The sequence below is a fragment of the Microcaecilia unicolor genome, chromosome 7, assembly GCF_901765095.1.
Source record: "Microcaecilia unicolor chromosome 7, aMicUni1.1, whole genome shotgun sequence".
NCBI classification, from domain to species: Eukaryota; Metazoa; Chordata; class Amphibia; order Gymnophiona; family Siphonopidae; genus Microcaecilia; species Microcaecilia unicolor.
The window spans coordinates 258,949,177-258,974,869 of record NC_044037.1 but is presented as its reverse complement, the minus strand read 5'-3'; the positions used below and the strand labels follow the sequence as shown (position 1 = coordinate 258,974,869).

The 25,693-nt window shown below is 44.2% G+C and overlaps 1 protein-coding gene across 1 annotated transcript in view; it reads right to left on the bottom strand.

Moving 5' to 3' along the window:
* Positions 1-25,693, bottom strand: part of GTDC1 (glycosyltransferase like domain containing 1) — a 451,648-nt gene that overhangs the window by 425,095 nt on the left and 860 nt on the right.

Below are 25,693 nucleotides of genomic sequence, written 5' to 3'. Positions count from 1 at the left end.
TTAGACTGGGCCACCAACTCACTCACCCTAAGGGCCCCATGAAAAGCCAATGCGAAGGCACAGCGGTATAGCCGTACCTCAAATGGCGAATCACACACCTCATCCATAACTGCAAACAAGGCACACAAATCACCATGTAAAATAGGTTGACGCTTATCCACTGAGGAACCTACTACCCTGTGCCACCCTTTCATCATCCTTGACACTACAAAGGCCTGGGTGGTATTCTCCCAGCCAAACAATTTGGAGAAAAAATTAATACTATCAATTGTAATAGCCACCTGTGCCCTACTGCGACCCTCCCTTCGAGCAGCTGATATAAAGCCCACTAATGCATCAGTGGTGAACAACCCTCCATTACCAGACTCCATCATGTGCTGCATATAAAACAGAAATGCTGAGATATACTTCTTCCTTGTTGCCGGCGACAATGCCTGAAGAGCTAATTCCCACACTTCACGGGGCCATAAGTCCAAACAATGTCTGGCACTGTTGTCGGCGCTGTGTTTCCCTTCACAGCCCTTCTTCACCCCTCCTCCCTACCCGCCCCTTTTCCCATCACCCTTCAATCTCTTAATCTCCCTATCCACTCCCACTCCTCCCTCCCTCTCCTCCCCACCCCAGATTCTTCCTGAGCCTTCAGCCCGGTTGTAATCGGCTCCCCTTTAAGGGTGAGCCTTTCCATTTTTCATTCTTTTTCAGAGGGGCTCTTCCATAGGCGCCCCATATAAGAGGCTTGGGGAGGCTAAGCCTCCCCAGCCCAACCCTGACCATCTTGTGTTTCTTCTGCTGCCCACCATCTCCATCGTCATTTTTACTGCACTGAAGAGTTCTGCCTCGGCACCGGCAATTCAGAGTCAGCCTTCTGCCAGCATCGGGGCTTTCTCTTCAGGCATGTCTCACTCCCTCCCAGCTCTGCAGAAAAGAGGAAGTTACGTTAGAGTCCTGGACGCCCCTGAGGAGAAGCCCCAACGCTGGCAGAAGGCTGGCTCTGAGTCTCTGAATTGCCGGTGCCGAGGCAGAACTCTTCAGTGCAGTAAAAATGACAACCGGGGAGACAGCAGGCAGCAGAAGAAACAGGGAGAAAGATGCAAGACTCCCAAAAGGAGTGGAAGTGAGCCTTTGTAGCCCAGTAAGTAAACAAGGAAGCCAATTTGGTTAATATGTTTCCCCAGCATGACATCCTCACTGCCTTCAGCCCAAACAAACTTTTGAGCTGCTGCATCCAGGTTGTTCTTGATTGTTGATCATAACAAGGCTAAAGCTGGGGCACATGGAATCACATTTTAATGTCATCTCATTTGTAGGAATTAGCATTTTAGATACACAACTGGATTATTCTGTTTTTAGGCATGTTTCAGGGACAAGTGGTTTTATAGGTCAAAATAAAAATAAATATTTTTTTTATGCAGATCTCTTTTGCAGATCTCTTTTGTTTAAACATAACTAAATGGGCTATAAGCCCCTAATGGTGTATTAGGTTCTGCCCAGTGTAATATTTTTGGTACAGTAAAGTTCTGAGTGTGTTTTTCCACAAAGATGTGCATAGTGTTTTGCAGTTGAGCGATTATGGTTAGTATATGCTTTGAGCAATCACTTTATTCTTTGACATATGATACATATTTAATATCTAAATTTAATAAAAGTATTGTGACTTTTATTTTTATTTTTCTGTGTGTTATCAGACAATTATGGATTTAAGCTCCACCCCTAGCCCCATCCCTAACTCCACCCCCTTTAGCCTCCCCAAACAGTTGGGCCACCGACCGCCTATGGGCTCTTTCACAGATGTGATGCTTTCTGGGAATGTGGATTGTGGAGCATCCTGAGTTGTTGATGAACTCAAGTCTTCCACTTTAATCTGGTTTTGGTACCACCTTCTCAAAGATTCGATTGCCTGTGTTTTTACATCATCTGGGAAAATAATTAGATTGCTTTTCAGATGTGGGTGTAGAAGAGAACCAAACACTGGTAATGAATGAACAGGAAAATAAAGGTCAATTAAGTTTTGGAAATACTCCTTGATGCCAACAACAAATCTGTTGTAGTTAACAATAAAATGCTTGAGCAACTGGACATGTGATGGAAGGACGTTGAGGATGGTAGAAGTCTGATCAACAGACAAGACTCTTGTTGCCATATGAAAGTCAGACAAGACACACACGATGTCATTTAACAGTTCTTCATTTAAATCCAAAAGCAGCTCCTGCAGTTTATCATTGAATTCAGTTGACAGTTGTCTAAGATGTGTTAAGTTTTTACATATTTATACTAGTATATTATAGATGCTGTTCCATCTAGTTGGAACAGCCTCTTTAAGGCTAGTCTCCTGTTTTTAGAGAATGACACAGGACCAAAGTTTGTGTCCCTGTCCCGCAGACTCTGTCCCCAATTCTGTGGGCTCTGTCCCTGTCCCCACTCTATCCCGCAGGCTCTGTCCCAGTTCCTGTCCCCATGTCATTCTCTAGTTCCTATTAGATTTTGAAACATTTTCTTATTAACACAACAAAATAATATTTAGATGTGTACTGGGCGCTCTTACTAAAAAAAAATTATATATAGTAAACAAAATCAAACATTACTTTTCAAACAAGGAATCATATTCACATTTAGAAATATAGGTTTGGAAAGCATTCAAACTTTACACTGGTCTGTTAACTCTGGGGCTCCTTTGACTAAGCTGTGATAAGCACTAGCAATTGCTTACCGCAGTTTAAAAGAGCTTACCGAGGGACACACTAAAGCAACCCATGGTAAGTTCCAAATGTGCACGCACAAACCACATGCTAAAAAAATTAATACATTTTCAATTTTCTGGGAGGGGGCTTGTCTCTGGGCAGAGAGTGGGCGTTACTCTACTAATCAATTATATTTATGCAAACTAACTGATTAACATGAGATTAGCATGTGAGCTCTTACTGTCTATAATATAGCAGGAAGGGCTCACGGGCTAATTTTTGTTAATGGCTGTGAACTATTGGCTATACAAAAAAAAACAGAAGAAACCAGTCTTGTTTTTCTGTGAACTATTGGCAACATTAGTGCATGGCCATTAACTTGGAAAATGGAAAATTGACAATTTCTGGAAGCAGTAAAAGTGGCCTTAGCGAATGGGAAAGGCCCGCGTAACGGCACACTAAAGCCACTTTCTACCACAGCTTTGTAAAGGACCCCTAAGGGCCTCATTCACGAAAGTGTGCAATAAAATGAGCATGTGGTAAAAACCATTAAGGTACATTAATATAGTTCAGGTCTCATTGTATTCAATGGGACCAGTTCACTAATATTCACAGTAATGTTGTCTTGCAGTTTAGTAAATGAGGCCCTAAGAGTCCTTTTCAAAGCAATTTTCACAATAAAGCAATGCTTTACCTGCAGAAATGACATGCTACAAAATAGCTTTTTTGCTACTTCCTGTTTGAGATAGCTTTCCCAAGGGTGATGTTGGGGATCATTTTGCAATTACAAGCACACTATAAAGTTCAAATTTATGTGAATATTTTAACCCCCAAAAATTGCATGCCTCAAACAGCACGCGTAAATGTGAGCACAGAGCTGTCCTGCTACAATTTTCAAAGCGGAAGTAGGTGCATGTGGGAAAATTAGGTTCTTACCTTGGTAATTTTCTTTCCTTTAGTCATAGCAGATGAATCATTACGAGTGGGTTGTGTCCATCAACCAGCAGGGGGAGATAGAGAGCACTGAAAAACCATAGTGCCTCATGGCCAGCTAGCTCCATCTGCCTCTTCAGTATTTGAAGCTTCCAAAGCAGTGTTACACCGCAAAGCATAATAACATGAACGTTCCTCACAGCGGATGAACGCCCCAAAACTGGAGGTATAATTCAAAGGAGGGAATGAACTCATCCTCCTGGAGGGAATGAACTCATCCTCCTGTAACTGAACAGAAATCCTGAAGACTGTTTTCCAACTTCTCCCAATGAGGGAACATATCTACAGGAAAAACTGAACATAAAAGTAACATAAAATCACATAATGAACCACTGAGGGAGGGCTCATGGATTCATCTGCTATGACTAAAGGAAAGAAAATTACCAAGGTAAGAACCTAATTTTCCCTTCCTTGTCATCAAGCAGATGAATCCATTATGAGTGGGATGTATCAAAGCAATCCCTAGATAGGGTGGGGACAAGCCACACCACGCGCCAGCACTTGTGCTCCAAAATGCGCGTCTCTCCTGGCAGCCACATCCAGCCTGTAATGTCGGGCAAAAGAGAGCTTAGAAGCCCAAGTAGCTGCACTACATATCTCTTGAAGAGAGTGCTCCAGTTTCAGCCCAAGAAGAGGAAATCGCTCTTGTGGAATGTGCCTTAAAGGCTTCAGGCGGAGGCCGGCCAGATAGCAGATATGCTGAAAAGATAGCTTCTTTGAGCCAACGGGCTATAGTGGCCTTAGACGCTGGAGACCCTCTGCGCGGACCTGACAAAAGAACAAAAAGATGGTCAGAGGTCCTGAAGGAATTTGACATGCGCAGATATTGCAACAGAGCCCTTCAGACATCCAGAAGGTGCAACTGCCCATAGGCTTCTGGAAACTCCTCTTTAGAAAAGGAGGGCAGGAAAATAGGCTGATTTAGGTGAAACGCTGAAACCACCTTAGGCATGAAGGAAGGCACCGTACGTACCATTACTCCGGACTCTAAGAATTGCAGAAATGGGTCTCGACAGGACAGCGCCTGGAGCTCAGATACCCGTCTGGCCGATGTCACGGCCACCAAAAAGACCGTCTTTAAGGTCACATCCTTCTCCGAAGCTTGCCTAAGCGGCTCGAAGGGCGAACACTGAAGGGCCTTTAAAACTAACCCCAGGTTCCAGGCCAGACACGGGACCCGCACGGGAGGAAGGAGCCAAAGCACCCCACTAAGAAACCATGTCACATCCGGGCAAGCAGCCAGAGAGAGCCCAGCGACCTTCCCTCAAAAACATGCTAAGGCTGCCACTTGAACACGCAGGGAATTATAGGCCAAGCCTTTTTGTAAACCATCCTGCAAAAAGTCAAGTATCAGCGAGACAGAAGCCCGCATGGGTGTAATCGCTTTAGAAGCACACCAAGCCTCAAATTGGCGCCAAATCCTGGCATACGCCATGGAAGTGGAACACTTGCAGGCCTGTAGGAGAGTGGAAGTGACTTTACTGGAATATCCCTTGTCTCTCAATCGCCCTCTCAATAGCAATGCCGTAAGACCAAAGCGGCAGGCGTCCTCCATGGTCACCGGGCCCTGTGACAACAGGTTCGGTATCAGAGGTAACGGCAGGGGATCCTCTACCAGCATCCGCTGGAGGTCCGCATACCACAGCCTCTTGGGCCAATCCGTGACAATGAGAACCACCTCTCCTTGGTGGAGCCGAATCCGCAGGAGTACTCGCCCTATCAAGGGCCACGGAGGGAACACATACAGGAGGCCCTGAGGCCAGGGTTGAGCCAAGGCATCCAACCCAGCCGAGCGAGGATCTCTCCGTCTGCTGTAGAAGCACGGGACTTTGGCATTTGTGCTTGACGCTATAAGATCCATTACGGGCTTTCCCCATTTGGCACAAATCTGCAGGAATACTTCGTCTGCAAGTTCCCACTCCGCTGGGTCAATCTGATTCCTGCTCAGATAATCGGCTTGCACGGTACTCTGACCTGCAATATGAGCTGCTGACAGAAACTGCAGATGAAGCTTGGCCCAGTGGCAAATCTGCGCGGCCTGCGCTGCTAGTGCTATACACTGAGTGCCTCCTTGGCGATTTATGTAGGCCACTGCTGTCGTGTTGTCCAACAGAACTCTGATAGCCAATCCTTCCAGGGTCAATTGAAAGGCCAGAAGTGCCTGGAAACTCGCTTTCAACTCCAAGCGATTGATGGACCACTCCGACTCCTCTGATGACCAAAGACCCTGGGCATGCCTTCCCCAGCAATGTGCACCCCAGCCCTTCAAGCTGGCATCTGTTACCACCAGGCACCAATTGGGGAGCGCTAGCGGCATTCCTCGCCACAGCATGCTGTCTGAGAGCCACCACTCCATACTGAGCCGGGCCGCAGGGAGTCACGCGAGTCTGCAATGATAATCCTGAGATATTGGAGACCACCATTGAAGCAGGGAACACTGCAGAGGTCTCAGGTGTGCTCTCGCCCAAGGCACCACTTCCAAAGTGGCCGTCATCGACCCCAACAGCTGGACTATGTCCCAAGCTCGCGGGCGAGGCATCCTCAGGAGCAGACGGACCTGGTTATGAAGCTTGCACCGCCTTTGCTCGGGTAGGAAGACCATCCCCGAGGCTGTGTCGAACCGGACCCCCAAATATTCTAGAGATTGAGAGGGGGTCAGGTGGCTTTTGGCTATATTGACGACCCAGCCCAGAGACTGCAGTACTGAGACCACTCTGGCTGTAACCTGATGACTCTCTTCTACAGAGTCTGCTCTGATGAGCCAGTTGTCTAGGTACGGGTGAACCCGGATACCCTCTTGCCTGAGAAAAGCAGCTACTACCACCATTACCTTGGAAAAGGTTCGAGGAGCTGTGGCGAGGCCAAAAGGCAAGGCCCGAAACTGGAAATGTTTTCCCATCACCGCAAAACGCAGAAATCTCTGGTGCGGGGACCAAATTGTTATGTGCAAGTAAGCTTCTTCCAGGTCCAGAGACGTGAGAAACTCTCCTGGCTGTACCACCGCTATGATGGAGCGCAGGATTTCCATGTGAAAATGCCGCACGTTCAGAGACTTGTTGACTTCTTTTAAGTCTAGGATAGGCCGAAAAGACCCTCCTTTTCGCGGCACCATGAAGTAAATGGAGTAAGGGCCAGAGCCGCATTCGGCGGGAGGCATGGGGGAAACCGCCTCTATATGAATCAAGCCTTGCAAGGTCTCCTCTACCTCCACCCGTTTGGCGGCAGAACCGCATCGGGACTCCACAAACACGTCTCTTATTGGGCATTGAATTCTATTCTGTAGCCTTCTCTGATCAGGTCCAAGACCCACTGATCTGACGCAATCTTGGCCCACTCCTCGAGAAAGAGGGAAAGTCATCCTCCTATCACAGGAATCGAGGAGGGGGCCGGCGCACCATCATTGAGAGGGTCGCCCTTGAACTCCAGGTCTTGAGCCTGCTGCTGCGGAATGTCTGTCTGAGCGAAAGGAGTTCCTCTGCTGAAAACGGGCACGCAAAGTGAACCCAGCAGAATGCCCCGGGCGGTACCTTCTAGCTTCATGGAAGCGAGGTCTATAAGAGGAGGGAACCACCTGACCCTTGGAAGAAGGCCGCGGCCTATCCTCAGGTAAGCGCTGGGTTTGGCATCCCCAGGCCTTTTACAATTTTCTCCAACTCCTCACCAAACAGGAGAAGGCCTTGAAAGGGCAACTTCACCAACCTTTGCTTAGAGGCCATGTCAGCTGCCCAATGCCATAGCCACAGAAGACGGCGAGCCACCACTGCTACAGCCATCTGCTTAGCCAAAGCACTGACCAGATCATAAAGGGCGTCAGCCAAAAATGACAAGGCCGACTCCATCCGCGGTGCCACCTCCGAAAGGGGCTCCGCTCCATCTCCGGGCTGTTCCACTGCCTGTTGTAACCAAGCGAGGCAGGCTCGGGCAGCGTAGCAGCTGCATGCAGACGCCCGTAAGGATAGGCCTGAAATTTCAAAGGACCGTTTCATAGCTGCCTCCAGGCGACGGTCCTGCATGTCCTTCAGGGCAACTCCTCCTTCCACTAGGAGGGTAGTTCTGTTTGTCACAGCCGTGACCAGGGCATCCACTTTAGGCACTGCTAGGCGCGCCAAATGCTCCTCACTTAGAGGGTATAATTGCCCCATAGCCCTGGCGACTTTCAAAGGCCCCTCGGGGTCAGCCCATTGAGCCGTGATAAGCTCTTTGATGGAGTCATGCAAAGGAAAGGCTCGAGCAGGCTTCTTAGTACTTGCCATCCTCGGATTACCGGAGGAGGTCTCAGTACTCCCAGGGTCTTCTATAGAGAGGACCTGCAAGGCATCAGTAATAAGCGCTGGCAGCTCATCGCGGTGGAAAATCCTCACCGCGGAAGAATCATCTTGATCCGTTGGCAATCCTGCACCTTCTTCTGGCTCTCCAGACCACAAAGGCCTGCCACACCCCTCAGAATCCTCACATCCTGACCACGCGGGGGAAAAACGGGGTGCACCACTCTCTGAAGGGGGTGCACCACTCTCTGAAGGGGAATCCACCCTTCTGCACTTGTCTTGCGGCCCTCTGTCAGGGGAAAAAGCGCCTGACGGTAATCCAAGGCCAGACTGCACTGGAGGGGATACAGAAATCAGGGCCACAGGGGACCCCGGCAGAAGAGGTCTTTTTAACATGTATGCATTATGCAGCAATAAAACAAATTCAGGGGAAAATGGCTCACCCTGGCCTCCCGGTTCCAGTCCGGGGGAAACAGCTCTTTTATCAGCCTCCACATGAGGCGCCCCTCCAGGCTCAAACCCCTCCGCCTCAGGGGGGGTCACGCCATGCTGTTCCAAAATGGCGCCCGCTGCCAGCTCCACAGAGCGGGAAGGAACATCGCTCGCAATGCTTGGGCCGGCTCTACCGTCTGAAAAGCACGCCTTACAGAGCCCCGCTGCAGATTTGCGCTTGCCACAAATGAAACAGCGCTTAACTTTCTCAGTAGCCATCGCCGAAAGCGGCGAAAATTAAAAATGTTGGATTTGCGCCAAAATCGTCCCGAACGCGGGCCCTCCCCAAAGGAGCTACAAAATGCTCTTACCTCACCAGACCGAGTCTCCGAGCTCCAGTCACGCTGCACAATCAGAAGAAAACCTCTTTTCTGGGATCACAGCACCAAAGCGCGACGCAACTTTTTTTTTTTTTTTAACACTGTGAGGAAAGTTTGAGGCAACAGTGAAAGAGGCAAATTTCCAACTCCGGAGGATCAGTAGCGTGAGGAAGGCAGGGAAAGGGCAAACCTATGTGCCTGCATCCACAGCGTGGGCAAAGACAGGGACAGGGCTAACATATTTGCCTTTAAAGTGGACACCATCAGCCACAACACCCCTGCTACAACTGGCAAAAGCACAGGAGCCACCCCAGGCAGATTTTCTGAAGGAGCTTGAACAAGTTGCAACCACCCTGCTGGGGAGATAGAGAATGCTGAAGAGGCAGATGGAGCTAGCTGGCCATGAGGCACTATGGTTTTTCAGTGCTCTCTATCTCCCCCTGCTGGTTGATGGACACAACCCACTCGTAATGGATTCAACTGCTTGATGACAAGGAAGTATAGGCTACAGAGGCCACAGTTCTGGCACTAGTGGCAGTAGAGGATGGATTTGTATTCAGAGAGGTAGCAGACATAGCACCAAGTAATGGAGAAGGGTAGCATGAGTGTCTGGTAGCATGGACTGAGCAGTAGAAGAGATTTGTTGAGAAAGAGTAATTTGGAAGAAACCAGATGCTAGAATGGAAATGAAGGAAGGGATGGAGGACAGGTCTACTGCTTGAGAACTTAAAGAGCCTGAAAGAAGTGGGAACTTTCTTGAAGTCAAGTGGTAAAAACTCTTTTCTCCTATAATAATAGAAGTTTGATAAGCATAGGAGAGATCCTTAAATGTCTGAACATGTTCAGCAGAATAAGAACTATTTTTTATGTAGAAAAAAGAGAGGATTCCACAGGGATGAGAGCCTAATATGGGGCTTATGAGTTATATAATACTTATTGCTGTAAAGTGAGGCCTTAAAGTTACTAGGTATTGTAGAACAATTAGCCAAAAATGTATAACATTATATGCCCTAAAGTGTAGTTGGGGAGGAATATTAGTGGATGTGGAAAGACAATTAAAAGAAGACTGTTCACAGACTAAGCAACAGAGACGATCCTGATTTCTCAAGATTAACTGAGCAGAGGAACAAGTAGTTACTAATAAGTCCAGTGTCTGCCCAGCAGCGTGGGTAAGGACAGCTATTAGTCAGGTAAGGTCCAAGTCATTATGCTATGAAAGATAAAGGTGTGCAATAGAATAATGAGGATCAGAGGCATGGATCTTGAAGTCTTCTAAGAGAACAGGGATAGCTAAGAGAAGAACACAAGGAGCAAATCAGATCAAAGAGAGCTGGAAGGGATAGTTGGGTACTGGGAAGAGGCTGGTAACCCAGGAGAAATGAAAGTGGCACACAGCCAGGTATAGAAAGTCCCTCCACAAGGCTCAAGCTAAAGGACTGGGTAGAGAATGGAGATACTGCGGGAGAATAAATCACAGCTATACTACCACTCCTTTTCACAGTAACTTACATCTTTCGTAATTCCAAAAAACGTGGAATAGTCTCAGAAATGAAATGTAACAGAATTATCGATCTTGTACACCTCAATTTGATCCTATTGTTGTTATTATTCTGCCTGACATATGCTAAAGAGTTCTATCACAAGGGCAAACTACAATGGAGACAAGGGGCATCCCTCCCTGATGTCCCTATTCAGAAAGGATTTCTAGGATCTAGAGTCATTCATTGGAACACCGATTGAAGGCCATTATTCATTTGTATAATTTTCACTAAACCTAACTTGCCTCAAGCACACTCTCCATTGTACTTTCATTCTCCACTGCATTCAAAGGCTTTATCTGTCCAGTAATAAAATAGGGCAGCTCTGGCAACAATAAAGGTGCAATAAAAATTAGCAAGAGTGTCTTGTCTCTTGGTATTAAATTCAGCTTGATCTCTGACTAGCTAAGCAAAAACCCTCTCTATCCAGAGAACCAGGACTTTTTTTTTTACATAATGTTTAAATCCATACCAGCAGGAAATAAGCATGTAACATCTGTATTAGATTAAAGGTCTGCCTTTTTTGTGGTTCATTATAGATGTATCATACATAGAGCTTGGCAGTTGGTGGAAGTCCAACACGTTTTTGAAGAGTCTAAGTGGAAGAATCTTAATCAAGAACTTATAGTAGCCACGATTTACTCTGTCTGGGCCTGAAGCCCTTCCAGATTTCAGCAATTAAAAAGCCTGTACTATCCTTGACTGTGTGGTAGGAAAATACAGTGACTCCTTACCATGCTTTAAAATATTTAACAGATTTACACAAATTAGAAAAATGTCTTAAGTCCATTGAAATGCCCTCTTCCTGACTAATATACAAATTCTGGTAACATTATGCAAAGCAGAGTGTAATTGTTTTGCAACACCCACCCTTTCCCCAAGGGCCACTATCTGCATCTTCCTCCAAGTCCTCTAACTAAAATACATAATACTTTACAAGCTTTTTTAAAAGAAAATATATTTAATTGCAAGAAAACCTTCCACATCAATGTACAATAACCATGAATAACTTAGATTATATTAAATCCTTAAAACTAGCTGGTTGATATTCAAAAGCACTTATATGGTGGTGTGGACTGTGTGTTTTTCCTACAAATAAAAAACTCAGGTCACCTGAATGAATAACAGCCATTTAAACTGCTAAATACCCAAATTTTTCCGTATCAAAAATGGGACTTGGCTAGGGCAGTCTGGAAGTTGAACAGAAAGTTAGCCACCTAAACAGCAATATTAAAAGGCTAGAAGGATAACCTATCCACTTTAAATGGCACCACAGAAACATTTTAAAACAGATCACATTATTCGTTATAGCTATAAATGAATTTAAAGCTTTACCACTTGAATAAATAGGACTGCTGAACAGGTAAAATGTGTCCATACTTGTTAATTTCTTTTCCCTACTACTTACTACTACTACTTATCATTTCTATACTGCTACTAGACGTACACAGCGCTGTACACTTGAACATGAAGAGACAGTCCCTGCTCAAAAGAGCTTACAATCTAATCAGGACAAACAGAACTAATAAGGGATAAGGGAATTAAGGGGATGGGACGACTTTCCTATAAGGAAAGGCTAAAGCGGCTGGGGCTCTACAGCTTGGAGAAAAGGCGGCTGAGGGGTGATATGATAGAGGTATATAAAATAATGAGTGGAGTGGAACAGATAGATGTTGAGCGTCTGTTTACGCTTTCCAAAAATACTAGGACAAGGGGACATGCGATGAAGCTGGAGTGAGTAGTTTAAAACAAATAAGAGGAAATTTTTCTTTACTCAGCGCGTAATTCGACTCTGGAATTCGTTGCCGGAGAATGTGGTTAAAGCAGTTAGCTTAGCAGAGTTTAAGAAAGGTTTGAATGGCTTCCTGAAAGAAAAGGCCATAGAATGTTATAAATGGACGTAGGGAAAAATCCACTATTCCTGGGACAAACAGTACAAAATGCTTTGTTCCATGGATCTTGTCGGGTGATTGTGACCTGGATGGGCCACTGTCAGAGACAGGGTGCTGGGCTAGATGGACCTTTGGTCTGTCCCAGTATGGCAATGCTTATGTCTTATGTCTTAACCCTTATGTTAAGAGAGAGAGAAAAGCAAATCCGGAATTGTGAAGATATCCATAAAAGCGATTATTCAATGGACATACCTGCTAGCCATGGACAGCATGACCCTGAAGAGTAAGGCCTTGAGAGTGACCTATAAGTAGCAGGCCATGGAGGATAGTACTAGTCTTAGCAACTAAATTACAAAATAAAGAAGCTCAAAAGATTGTGGATTTTTCCAAGAAACAAGAGGGGAAAACAAGTCTGTGGTCTAATAGCTGTGGGGAAAGACATGACTCCCATGAATTGGTTATAAACTGTAACTGAGTGCCAAATCTCAGCAGAAAATCAACAAATGTCAATTGTCTCTCAACTTTCCTCCTTGGGCCCAAAACCTATTCTCCCAAGCAACCTCTCTGTCTCTGACTTTGCTTTATATTTTTCCATCAAAACTAGAGCAATTGTGTTCAGTTTTTCCATCTTCGCCTCCCCAGCCCATTTTGAGTCAATTCTCCCTATCCCCCAATCTCATTCGCAGATTCCCACTACCCCCAGAATTCCACCACCTATGTCTGGTCTAAATTTATTCTCTGTCTGGCTTCTCTTCAGAAACATAGAAACATGACAGCAGATAAAGGTCAAATGACTCAGGCTCATCCAGTCTGCCCATCCTCTGTAACCCCTAATTCTTAAAAACTTCTCTCAACTTACTACCTACCCACTTGACCCTATCCCCTCTTACAGGTAAAAAATTCTCTCTCATGGTCTTCTCTCACTTTTATTGGCTATTGCAAACAGTACCAGTGAGGTTCCATAAGCTTGGAAAAATGCAATAATACACCCTATCCCAAAGTAAGCCACACTGGACTTCTGGAGGAAGTGGTTAGGGTGGTGGACTCTGGTCCTGGGGAACTGAAGAAGTGAGTTCAATTCCCACTTCAGGCACAGGCAGCTTCTTGTGACTCTGGGCAAGTCACTTAACCCTCCATTGCCCCAGGTACAAATAAGTACCTGTATATAATATGTAAGCCGCATTGAGCCTGCCATGAGTGGGAAAGTGCGGGGTACAAATGTAACAAAAATAAAAATAAATAAAAAATAAAATTAGAGGCCGATTTCTGACAGAAAATTGATATTAAATTGACAGAAAAAGATGTCCGTCTGTTGTCGTCATTCCCCCCCCCCCCCCCAGTTACTATACCATACTGTATCCTCTCATCTACATCATCCTCATCAATCAGGTTTCCACCCTGGTCACTCCACAGGAACGATTATGGTCTCCTTGCTTAATGATCTATATTCAGCATTTGACCGTGGTAGCACTGTCCTTGTTTCACTTGTCCTGGTGAATCTAATTAATGCTTTCTCAACTTCCTTTTGCTGGGATCTCTGGAGTTGTTCACAGATAGTTTACCTCTTTTCTTACTGACTGCACCTTTCATGTTTCTTTAACAACCTCTGATTCTACTCCCCGTCTTTTGCCCTGTGGTATGCCACAGAGTTCAGTTTTCTGTCTGCTCATTTTCAACATTTTCATTGTCTATTGGCATCACTGATCCGAGAGACCAAAACCAAATTTTATTTCTATGCTGATACATTCCTTCTTTTATCTACTCAAAATCCTTATAATCCAGATTGTCTGACCTCTGTTGATGCCTGGTTATCATCCAAGCATCTGGTCCTAAATCCTGCAAAGACTTCTGCAATTTGGATGACAGGTCGTCTTTTAACCCTTCTGTAATGCATTTGATGTGTGGTGTTCCAATCACTCTGGTCAAATCTTTGAAATATCTAGGTGTGATCTTAAGACTCCCAATTATCGTTTAACCTTAACACTTCTTCTATGGTCAAGTCTTGTTTTTTCTCTGTCTTTGCTATATATGCTCCCTTCACAGTTACCTTGGAGATAATGCTTGTGCTACACTACTTTATTCACTGGTGACCTCTTAAATGGACTATTGTACTAGACTATGCTGGTCTTCTAGCACCCCTTCTCAAGAAACTTCAAGCTGTTCAAAATACATCTCTATAGTTTTGACCATGTTTCTTCCCTCCTTGCACAATATCACTGCAGTGGAGAAGGAGCCTAGTAGTTAGTGCAGTGACCTAAGAACTAGGGGAATGGGGTTCAATTCCCACTGCATCTCTTTGCGACTCTGCGTAAGCCACTTGACCCTCCATTGCCCCAGGTACAAAGTAAGTACCTGTACATATATATGCAAAACCACTTTGATTGTAACCACAGAAAGGTGATATATCAAATCCCATCCCCTTCCCCTTTTTTACTGATTTCCTGTATCACATCCAACACAAGAATCTGACATTAACTCTGAGAATCCTTCATATGTTTCTTCTGTTATCACTCCATATGCACCTTCCTGTGCTCTTCGCTGTTTCTCAACACCGTCTTACTGTTCCTTCTATTTTTTTTTTTGTTCATTCAGAATTCTTCTGTATTGTCCCTTATCTTTGGGATTCTCTCTCTGCACACATTCATTTCGAACAATCCTACCTCCAATTTCAGTCATCTCTCAATGCCCATCTTTTCACCATGACCTTTCTTGGTGGGGGTGGGAGGTTGTAGCGTGATTTTCAGCAGTCGACTGTATCTTCTGTTCTGGGCGCAACAATCCCCTATCTATATTTCTGTTTTGACTGTCTGTCTTGGACTTGTAGTTCCTTTTTCATGTTATGATTTTATTGTAAACCACTTTGATTTTAATTTGAAAGGCAATGTATAAAGCCATAATGAACATTAAAAAAAGGTGTTCTAGTTCTCCAGAAAAATTACATTGAAACATTACACCTCACAGCTAGCGCAAGTAATTGTCTTGCTGAAAGAATTGTTCAGGTTGTCATTTCTGAAATAGATTTTTAGGGTGGAAAAGTGGTAGAAGATACCACTGAAGTGCTTGGGCTTACACTCCTCAAACACTGGATGAAATAGAAATCATCAATGCCTTGCAACTGGGGAATGGCAATACCCAAGGCATCAATGAGTGATACTGATAAGGACCTCCGAAAGATGGATGATTCCAGCCTTGAGATGGTAGACCGAGATCTGAATCAGAATAAAAGTCAGACAGAGGATAATCAGTTAATAGCTGAACAGAGCACAAGGACTGTTGCACCTCAGCTTCTTCAGGAACAAAAAATTGAATTTTCTGAACAAGGTGCCCATTCCCTAGAGCAGTGGTTTTCAACTCCGTTCTCGGGACACACCCAGCCAGTCGGGGTTTTCAGGATGTCCTCAGAGGACAACATCATAAAGATGTTAAGAGTACAGAAATAGGACATTTTCTATGGGAGTTGTAGCTGCTTGTTCAGAAAGTATATGTCCACTCAGAGTCCAATCAGGCCTGGAAACAACTCTATTCCAGGATTTGGTTTTAGCCTTGCAGTCCAGTATCCCAAGAGCAATAAACTCCAAAATGCTCAGTTTCCCGTAACACAGTTTTATTTATTTTTTTTTTTTGTTATATTTTTGTTATATTTGTACCCCACGCTTTTCACACTCATGGCAGGCTCAATGCGGCTTACATGGGGCAATGGAGGGTTAAGTGGAGGAGTGGCCTAGTGGTTAGGGTGGTGGACTTTGGTCCTGAGGAACTGAGTTCGATTCCCAGCACAGGCAGCTCCTTGTGACTCTGGGCAAGTCACTTAACCCTCCATTGCCTGCCGCATAGAGCCTGCCATGAGTGTGAAAGCGCGGGGTACAAATGTAACAAAAAAAAAAAAAAGTGACTTGCCCAGAGTCACAAGGAGCTGCCTGTGCCTGAAGTGGGAATCAAACTCAGTTCCTCAGTTCCCCAGGACCAAAGTCCACCACCCTAACCACTAGGCCACTCCTCCATTTATAATGAAAAAAAATGACAAGTTATTTTTTTCTCCTATACTGGTATAATATTTTCAATGATGCCTTTTTTATATGTACCATGGCTCGTAAAAGAGGTGTGGCTACCATAGGGGCAGAGCCATAGGTGGGGACCCCATAAAAGCACTGCTGAGAAGTATCTTTGTTGGCAGTGCAGTACTACTACTACTTATCATTTCTATAGCGCTACAAGGCATATGCAGCGCTGTACACCATACACAAAAAAAACAGTCCCTGGTCAAAGAGCTTACAATGTAGATACGACAGGCAGACAGACAGAACAATTAAGGGTAAGGGAATAAAGAGGTGAGGATAAAAGGACAGTAATGTTTAAAACAGCACAAGTGGAAAATTCTTAATAAAAGGGAGGATTCTGCTTAGCAAGCCTGAAAGGCTTGCTCAGGACTTAAAAGACGCAAGCATGTGATTGGTCTGTGAAGTTGTGCTGTCAAGCTAGCAGGGTGTATGGTCTCTTTGGTTGTTTGTGAGAGAAACACAGCCCAGGGTGATGAAGGGTGAGGCTGAACTCCAAGGAGCCCTGCTGCTGGTGCTGGAAGCAGCACATTGTGTATGGACCACTTAAAATGCTGAAACAGCGGGGAAATGAAAGGACTTGTAAAGGATAATTGCTCTTGCTGATATGTTTAAGCTGGGAGCTGCCTGCATCAGAGGTCTGTAGTTTGGGCCTCCTGTTACAAGTTGAGCAGTTGATAGAATCATATAAAATATCTATAAAATATCTATCAGTTCCCTCAGTAAGCTATGTTCCATATTCAGTACGACTCTATCACAACATACTTTATAACAAATTTTTCACTTGCATAATTTCTAGTTCACATAGTCCAGAAAACTCACCTGTCTAACAATGGCAGCAGTGAACCTGAACTTGTAGATAAAGCTAATTAAGAGTCTATGTTCTTGTCACATACCACTCATATCCCCTACCTTAATATAGAACCAATTTTTTCCATACTGCACAAAGGAGCAAACAGACACTCCCTGCAGCTGTGGTTCTTTTTTTGCCATATGTATGCCATCTTATTTTTAGTTTATGAGACCTGAAATAAGAAGTTTGCTTATATGAAAACCAACTTTGAAGAGACACCAATGAATGTGATGCTGAAATGATCTTAAAACTATAATTATTTGAAGATAAATCTGTACTACCCTGTCTCTATCTATTTTTGTTCCTTTTGGGGCTTGGAATAATAAAGTCAGACCCTGCTAACACTAAGATAACAGAATACTGAATTTAAAAAAAACTGTGAAAAGATATACTCCATGATTCACCATTTCCTGGCTCATTTCTGGTCTGTCTTTTCATACCACCATTAAAAATATTAAAAGATTATCACCATTATAACTGGATTTTTCAGTTAACCCAAGACAGCCATACATCAGTCCTTGTCACTCACTTCATTATTTCACAGAAAGGAGCATCCAAAAAAACTATGTTCCCACAGTCCATAAAAACATGTTAGCTCATAAATGACAACCCAATTGTAGATTCCAGTTATTATTTTAAGAAAAACTACCCCACCAAAGCAAGGATGTGAAGGAGAAATTGTTGTATACACTAAAATATAAACCGAGATTTTTGGGCCAAAAAATGGGGGGGGGGGGGGGGAGGTCTCGGTTTATATGCGAGTCCCAACCCCACCTGATTACCGGCACTACTGTCTCCTCCCTTCCCCAAGGTGTCCTGCCGCACCTTGCACTGCTCCCCCACCAAACTGGAAACGCTCAGTCCCTCTTTGCAACAAGAACACCCTCCTCTCTGTGGCTACCTTACAGCCCTGGTGGTCTAGTGGTGAGCTAGGGCAGGAGCAATTCTCCAACGTTCCTGCCTGTGCAGTTTCCATACTTAAGATGGCTGCAGAGAGTTTCAGTGGCAGTCTGGCACTCGAGGGAACTCACAGCAACCATCTTAACTAAGGGGACTGCACAGGCAGAAACGTAGGAGGATTGCTCCTGCCCCAGCTCTCCACTGGACCACCAGGCTGTAGCCCCAGAGAGGGGGGTGGTGGTCTTGTTACAAGGAGGGACTGAGCGTTTTCAGTTACGAGGGCTAGGGGCAGAGCTGCCCATGGCAAGACACCAAGGCAGAAATGCCAGATGCCACAGGGAGGGAGGGAGAGAGAAAGAGGGTTACTGGTACTTGAATATAATTCATTGGTTTATATTTAAGTTAACATCCCTCCCCCTTTTTTTTTTAGGGGAAAAATGTTCTCGGTTTATATGCGGATGGGTTTGTATTCAAGTATATACCTGTGGAATACTTGTGTCCATCAACCAGCACGTGGAGATAAGAGAGCTGAAAACTGAGCTGAGACATCTCTCTTTTGGCATCCAATCTAGCTTCTCAGTATTTACATATACAACAAGTTAGGATAACACCCAGAATAAAAACACAACAACCTTAAACAACTCGCTCACCTAACCCTAACCAGATGAGTAAACATGTGTGGACCTCTCTCATCTCTGGACCACTTGTAGAGAACAAGAGATACACAGGAAGCACCATGCAGGGTGACAGTCGTTGTTTAGTCAATGTGAAGTAATGGGCTAAATTATCTCAGAAACCTCAGGCAGGCCTTTGGAATAGTGAGAAGGACTAATGGAAAGAAAATTATCAGGTAAGACCTAATTTCTTCTTCCATTACATAGCTTCCCACTATTCCAGAACCTGTGAGATACATGTATAAAAACAATCCCTAGAGGGGGTGGGATCCTGGAGCCATCGCCCTGAGGACCAAAGCCCCAAACCTGCTTCCCCACACGAAAATAGGCTGATGCAATAGTCTCCATTGTATGCAAACAGATCTCATACATATTCATTGCTATATAACAATAGGGCTAACAATCAAATACAAATTCAACAATACATATAAATACCCTGATATTAATTGTTGATGAAAATATCAGAAAATATATATTTACTATTACTAAAAAAAAAACGCCATTTGCAACACATAATATAAACTTATAACTATGCTTGATACACACTCACTAACTTCACTGGGACATAAAAATGTGTAATAAAAGATCATATAATAAACTCTTTATGTATTACTCTACTAAGAAGATAATAGCTCAACTCAATTGCTTTACTGACTGGAGATGCAACACTATTGGTAGCATTTGTGAATGGACAGTTCTTCAAGTGGACAGCTTTTGATGAAAACTCTGTTCATTTTATTTATTTGTTTGTTTTCAGAACTTCTAGACTGCTTAAATCTAAGCAGTTTAAAAATTATTTTTCCTCCACCTTTTAAGGCACTGCCTATCCAACAGCTTTGGACTTTCTACAGATTGCCCACATATAGGCAGTCCATTATTTCTAATTTAATTTAATTCTGACATTTATAATCTACTTGACCATTAAGTTCAAGGAAGAGGACTCACAATCTCGAATTTGTACCTGAGGCAAAGGAGCTGCAGTAGAGATCGAACCCAGGATACTAGGATCAAAGCCCGCTGCACCAACCATTAGGCCACTCCATTGAGAACGTCTGAGTAGAACTTAAGTCTTTAACTTCTCCATTCCATCGCAGAAGATTTTTATTTTCACAAGGAGTAAAGTTTTGAACTTTACTTACCTTACCTAACACCTTTCCATCTGAATTCCTCTTTCACCTCAGCTTATGATTGACTGTCTTTTTTTTTTTTTGTCTTCAAATCATGTAATGACGTTTTCATTTCCATACTCTGTAAGCCACATTGAGCCTGCAAAAAGGTGGAAAAATGTGGGGTACAAATACAATAAATCAAACATATAAACGGCGAGTGACCGTACTCACTCGCAAATGCGCAGTAGAGACTTCCCTCTCTGCCCCGCCCCCGCTTCAATACGTGATGATGGGGGCGGGCAGAGAGGGAAGTCTCTACTGGCATGCTGCAGACGTCGGAACCGCTCCCCCTCCCCCCGAGTCGCCGCCCCCCCTCCATCTGGCCCAAGCACTGTGAACTTACATCAGCACGCAGCAGCAGGCACATCAGCAAAGCTGCCGTCGGGCTTCCTTCTCTGCCTTTGTCCCGCCCTCGCCGACATTACGTCACACGAGGGCGGGACACAGGCAGAGAAGGAAGCCCGCCCCGACGGCAGCTTTGCTGATGTGCCTGCTGCTGCATGCTGATGTAAGTTTACAGTGCTGCTCGGGCCGGGTGGAGGGGCGGCGGCGACTCCGGGGGGGGGGGCTCGGAACCCCCCCCCCCATTCCAAAAGTAGCCCGTTTTCATGGGCTCAACGGCTATAAATAAATAAATAAAAACTGGGATACTGAATCGAGTTGAGTACTGCAATGTAGCGGTTTAATTAAATATAATATGTAGTTGAGCTAACATCTTGTTAGTGGAATGATAAAGAGTTTGATATATGATAAAGCTGTTCCTTCACTCTATATGGAAAAGGAGTATTATAATCCTGATGCCAGAAACTTCCACTGAATATTTAATGGTTCTGTGTCAAAGGGCAGGCGATAAGAACTTTTCCTGCAAGTATTTAAAATGCCAATTCCCAGTAAGACCCAAAACTGTGGCTTTGGGCTCTTTAATGGTCAGTAATTGTTTCCATGGAGTAAGCAACATCCCAAAGGAATAGAGGTTGCTACTGCTTCACTTTAAAAAAAAAACTCAGCTGAACTGTCCTCATATGGCAGTGGCCTGAGAGACCACAACATGAAACTTGAGACTTGATGACTATTAGTTTTGAGGTCTAAATATAAAAGCTTGGAAAGTTTTACAAACATAAATAATTTGAGGTTTATAGATATTCTAAACTCTCTGTTTGATATGGTTTTGGAAATTATCACATGAATCAGAAACTTTTACTATTACTGTATGAATGACAATTAAATTAAATTGCAGCCCAATATGATAAAGGCTAGATATTTAAGTCTTCTTTCCATCAAAAAAGAGCTTTTCCTTGGGTGGCAAGATATAGATCTTTTCACGTGTTGCTAGAGCCACACAGGCTGCATGTGAATTATTCTTACAGTGGGTCTAAATTACACATATGCATTCATTAGCATGCGTTTGGTTTGTTAGTGCTTCTTACAAAATGTTGTGCTCACTAACGCCTATGTTTACTAAGTGGCAGTATGGGCGTGTTAGCGTTTATAATGCACATAAATGGTTTATACGTGTTAAACGCTAACGCGCCCACAGAAATGTATAGGCACGTTAACGTTTAGCGCACTTTAAATTTGCAGGCACGTTAAATACGCTAACGTACCTTAGTTACCCCTAAATCAATTTAAATAATGAGCTCACTAAATAAATTTAATGAAAGTCAAATGTTTCTAAGTTATTAAACTGAAAAAAATAATCAGAGTTTTTCTTTTTTTTTATTGGTGGTGGGGAAGCATAAAGCCAGAAAATAACTGAACAATTAATCCAAAATGTTTTCCATGCACATCTCTAGATATCTCATGTTTTGTAAGATATTAGGAAGTAACATAACTTTTATGAAACCAAACATCTAGAAACCTTTTCAGTAGAGAAAGAAGTAAGTACCTCTCAAGTGGTACTTTTGAGGATATATATATATATATATATATATACACACACTAGTAAAAAAGGCCCGTTTCTGAGACAAATGAAATGGGCACTAGCAAGGTTTTCCTCGGAGTGTGTGTGTTTGAGAGAGTGTGTGTTAGAGTGACTGTGTGAGAGAGACACAGTGAATGTGCGAGTGTGTGTGTGTGTGACATAGAGTGAGACTGTCTGTGTGAGATTGTGTGTGTGAGAATGAGAGTGTGTGTGTGAAAAAGAATGAAAGTGTGCCGCAGAGGCCCGCCCTCCTTTCCCCTCCCCCGTCTTCCCTCCCCCCCCCCCCCTTTCCTTCCCCTCCTCCCTCCCAGCTTCAGGGTCGTGGCCCCCCTCCCTCCGCCTTTCAGGGTCATGGCCCCCCTCCCTTCCTCGTTCAGGGTCCCTCCCTCCCACGTTCAGGCTGGCTGGCTGGCTGGCTCGCTCGCTCCCTCCCACCCTCCCACGTTCAGGCTGCCTGCCTGCCTGCCTCCCTCCCTCCCACGTTCAAGCTGGCTGGCTCGCTCCCTCCCTCCCACGTTCAGGCTGCTTTCCTCCCTCACTTCCTCCCAGTTTCAGTGAAATGTTCTCGTTTGCCATGCGCTCTTACCCGGGTTCTTCTATTGTTCGCGATGCTCTGTTTTTCTTTGAAGCTACACTTCCGCCCCTGTGCCCATACCCGTGTTGTTGTATTGGTCGCAACGCTCTGTTTTTCTGTCTAGCTCCGCCTCCGCCCCCTGCCTTGTCCCTTTCGCCGCTCCTCCTCGCACCTCCAGCGTTGTAAAGATGTTTTCGGTGACTGTCAGTGCTCCACCCTCGACGTCATCATGTTGTGACCTGAGGGCGGGGCAGACACTCATGGGGAAAAAGCAATCTACACAACTACATCTTCCAGTTTCAGGCGTCCTTCCGGCTTCATTAGAACGCTGGAGGTGTGTTTTATATAGAGAGATATGGTTCTTTAACTCTGTGTGTTGATTAGAATTGCAATTCTATGTTTATCTTGAGTTAGATCCATGCTTTTATCATCTATGGAAAAATAGGGTTAAAGAAAAGAAAATTAGCAGGTAAGACCATATCAGACAAGTCCAGATGTATGGTTTATGCCCCTCTACCAGCACATGGAGACATAAAAACAAAATGTTTTATGCCCTACAAAGGGACACCATGCTGCCTGCTTCTTAAGTATTGAAATAATAAAGCAAATAGACTTTCAAACAGGCAAGGCAAGAGAATGTAACTAGAACTGGGATACTCCCAAAAAGATGAAAATACTTAACCAAATTTCTGGAAAGTTTATGAAAAATCATTATCGTTCATTCTTCCATTTAATTTTAATCTTAAAAATATAAAACTGGGAGGGATTCCGAAGTGATCTGGTAGGACTCAAGGAAGGAAAATTAGCAAGTAAGACCACATTTCTCCTTCCTTATCATCCACCAGACCACAGGATGTTTACAAGGCATCCCTTACTCTGGATGCGACTCCTGTACAAATGTCTGAGACAAAAGGGATCTGCGTCATCTTCAAATTATTCAAAACACCTCCATTAAAATCATTACAGGGTCAAAGAAATATGATCAATTACAAAATGTGCCAAACAGGAATATCGCTGTGTCAGATTTTTCATTGCTGACACAGTGATATTCCTGCTTGGCACGTTTTGTAATTGATTCTCCTCCAGTTTTGTTTGTGCTTTCGATCTACATATCTTGTATACTTACCAATTACATGCCTTTTTAAAGACTACAGTTCACTTTTTCTTCAGTTACATCAACTGGTGTTTACCAACTACAGACTCCTGAGGCAGGCATTGTTCGCCGAAACATGGTGCAGTGTCGAGTCTAATCTCCTATTAAAGAACATTATTTTATCTCTTGTCTATGTGGTTTTTGGACATGTCCTGTTGATCACACTACTTCCCGGTCTCTGCAAATCTCTCTGTTCCCCGTTCTTCCTTGGGTATGAAAACCATTGCTCCAAGGACTAGTTACCTATTCAATATGGCCTTCACCCCCACTCTCTTGCTTGGTTATACCCAACAGGGGTATAGCATAAAGTCAACTGAAAGCAGGAAAATGCTAAAGCATAGCCCTACCTAACCATGTCACAGACCCACTCCTTGAACAAATCAAACAGCTGGCACTATATCTGCTCTTCTGAGGAGAGGAGAAGCCCCCTTCAGGCCCCACCTTTCTCATCTGAACAAAAGGACTGTTCTGTAGGACAGAACCAAGAGCACCAAAAAGTAGTTGCTTGGACAAGGTTTTGCAATCCCCCTACAACTATCCTCCAGTAGCCTGTGGGGTTTTGATACCTTCAGATACTTGACTAACTTCTCCAGATCCTCTCCAAGAGATTTTTTTTCTCCTGATATCATCTTGTTATGAGAATCAGGTGCTTAACATTCAGAGTTATTTACAACATTCATCTTCCCCCCCCCCCCCCCCCCCCATTAAACATGATTTAAGTTGAAACCTGGGAAAAGTATAATCTTTTTCCTGTGCCTAGATCAAAAGATAGTTGGTTTGTGGTGGGAACCTGCTCATTTTATTTTGTGGGCGGATGGATGGTGCTAATTATAATTATGATGATGCTGCAGATTATGGTGCTGATTGTGCTAATTATGCTGCTGATGATTATTATTCTGATTATGCTGCTGCTGATTCTGTTTATTATGATTATGGTTACCTTATTAATATTCATATTGACCTCATCAATATTTATATGTAGGCTGGCGACGCCCCAGCCTACATGTTGGACCTAATAGAACTACCACCCAGAAATGCAAAAAATCCTCCCGCACATTCCTCAATCTTCATCCTCCCAAATGTAAAGGCTTGAAATACAAATCAATGCATTCATCAACCTTTTCCTATACAAGCACACAGCTCTGGAACACACTGCCATGTAACCTGAAAACGGTCTACGAAATGACCAATTTCCGCAAACTCCTGAAAACTTATCTCTTTGACAAAATATATCATAAAGAACAACTCGCGTAACTCTACTTTCTTTAAGATACCCAGGAATGTTCTTTAATGTCTTCTGCTTTCACACTATCATGTATTTTACCATCATGTAACCAAAACTTCTGCTAAAACAAATGTTTACTCTTTTCTATTTCCAATATTATGTATTTCACCATCATGTACCCAAAACTTGCCGTAAAACCAAATGTACATTCTTTTCTATTTCCAGTATCCACGATGAATTGTAAGCCACATTGAGCCTGCAAAAAGGTGGGATAATGTGGGATACAAATGTAATAATAATAATAATATTAGTACTGTGCTACACTTGGGCTGCTTTTGGGTTGAAAAACTTTCACCATCTGGCAACACGGTCCTCCCCCCAACTTATCCAAAGTGTGAAGGCAACAGCAGTAGCAGTCGGCATAGAGCCTTGAGTGTTTACCTACACTCACTAACCCCAGTTACTTGCAAGAATTTCCACCCTATCAAAAAAGCACGTAGCAGCAACATGATAGGCTGTCTTTGGCCAGCCCCTCTATCTCCCTTCTGCTGCATCCTGCTCACAGGAAATTGCATCTGAGGAAGCAGGACATGGCAGAGGGAAGACCCAGGGGCTGGCCAAAGGCAACCTGACATGCTGCCACTAGCAACCAATGTAAACTACAGGACTGCAGGAGGGTGAAAGAGGTGAAATACAGACTAGACCAGGAAGGGAGGTGAGAGATGACAAACCCATGGGGAGTGGGAGAGGCAGGGGATGAAGCGTTGGAAGTGAGGCAATAAGAGGGGGGCCCGCCACCGCTGCCAAAACAAGTTGGCTCATGGTGCAACTATCCCTTGAGCCGGCCCTGCCCCCATCCTTTTGAGGTCCCAACCCACAGTTTGTGTTGATGATACCTACAAGACCTAGAGTACTTCTGCATTTTGCTTATAGTAGGTGACAGCTAATATGGGCCTGTGTGGTCCATCCAGTCTGCCCAACACTGCATACG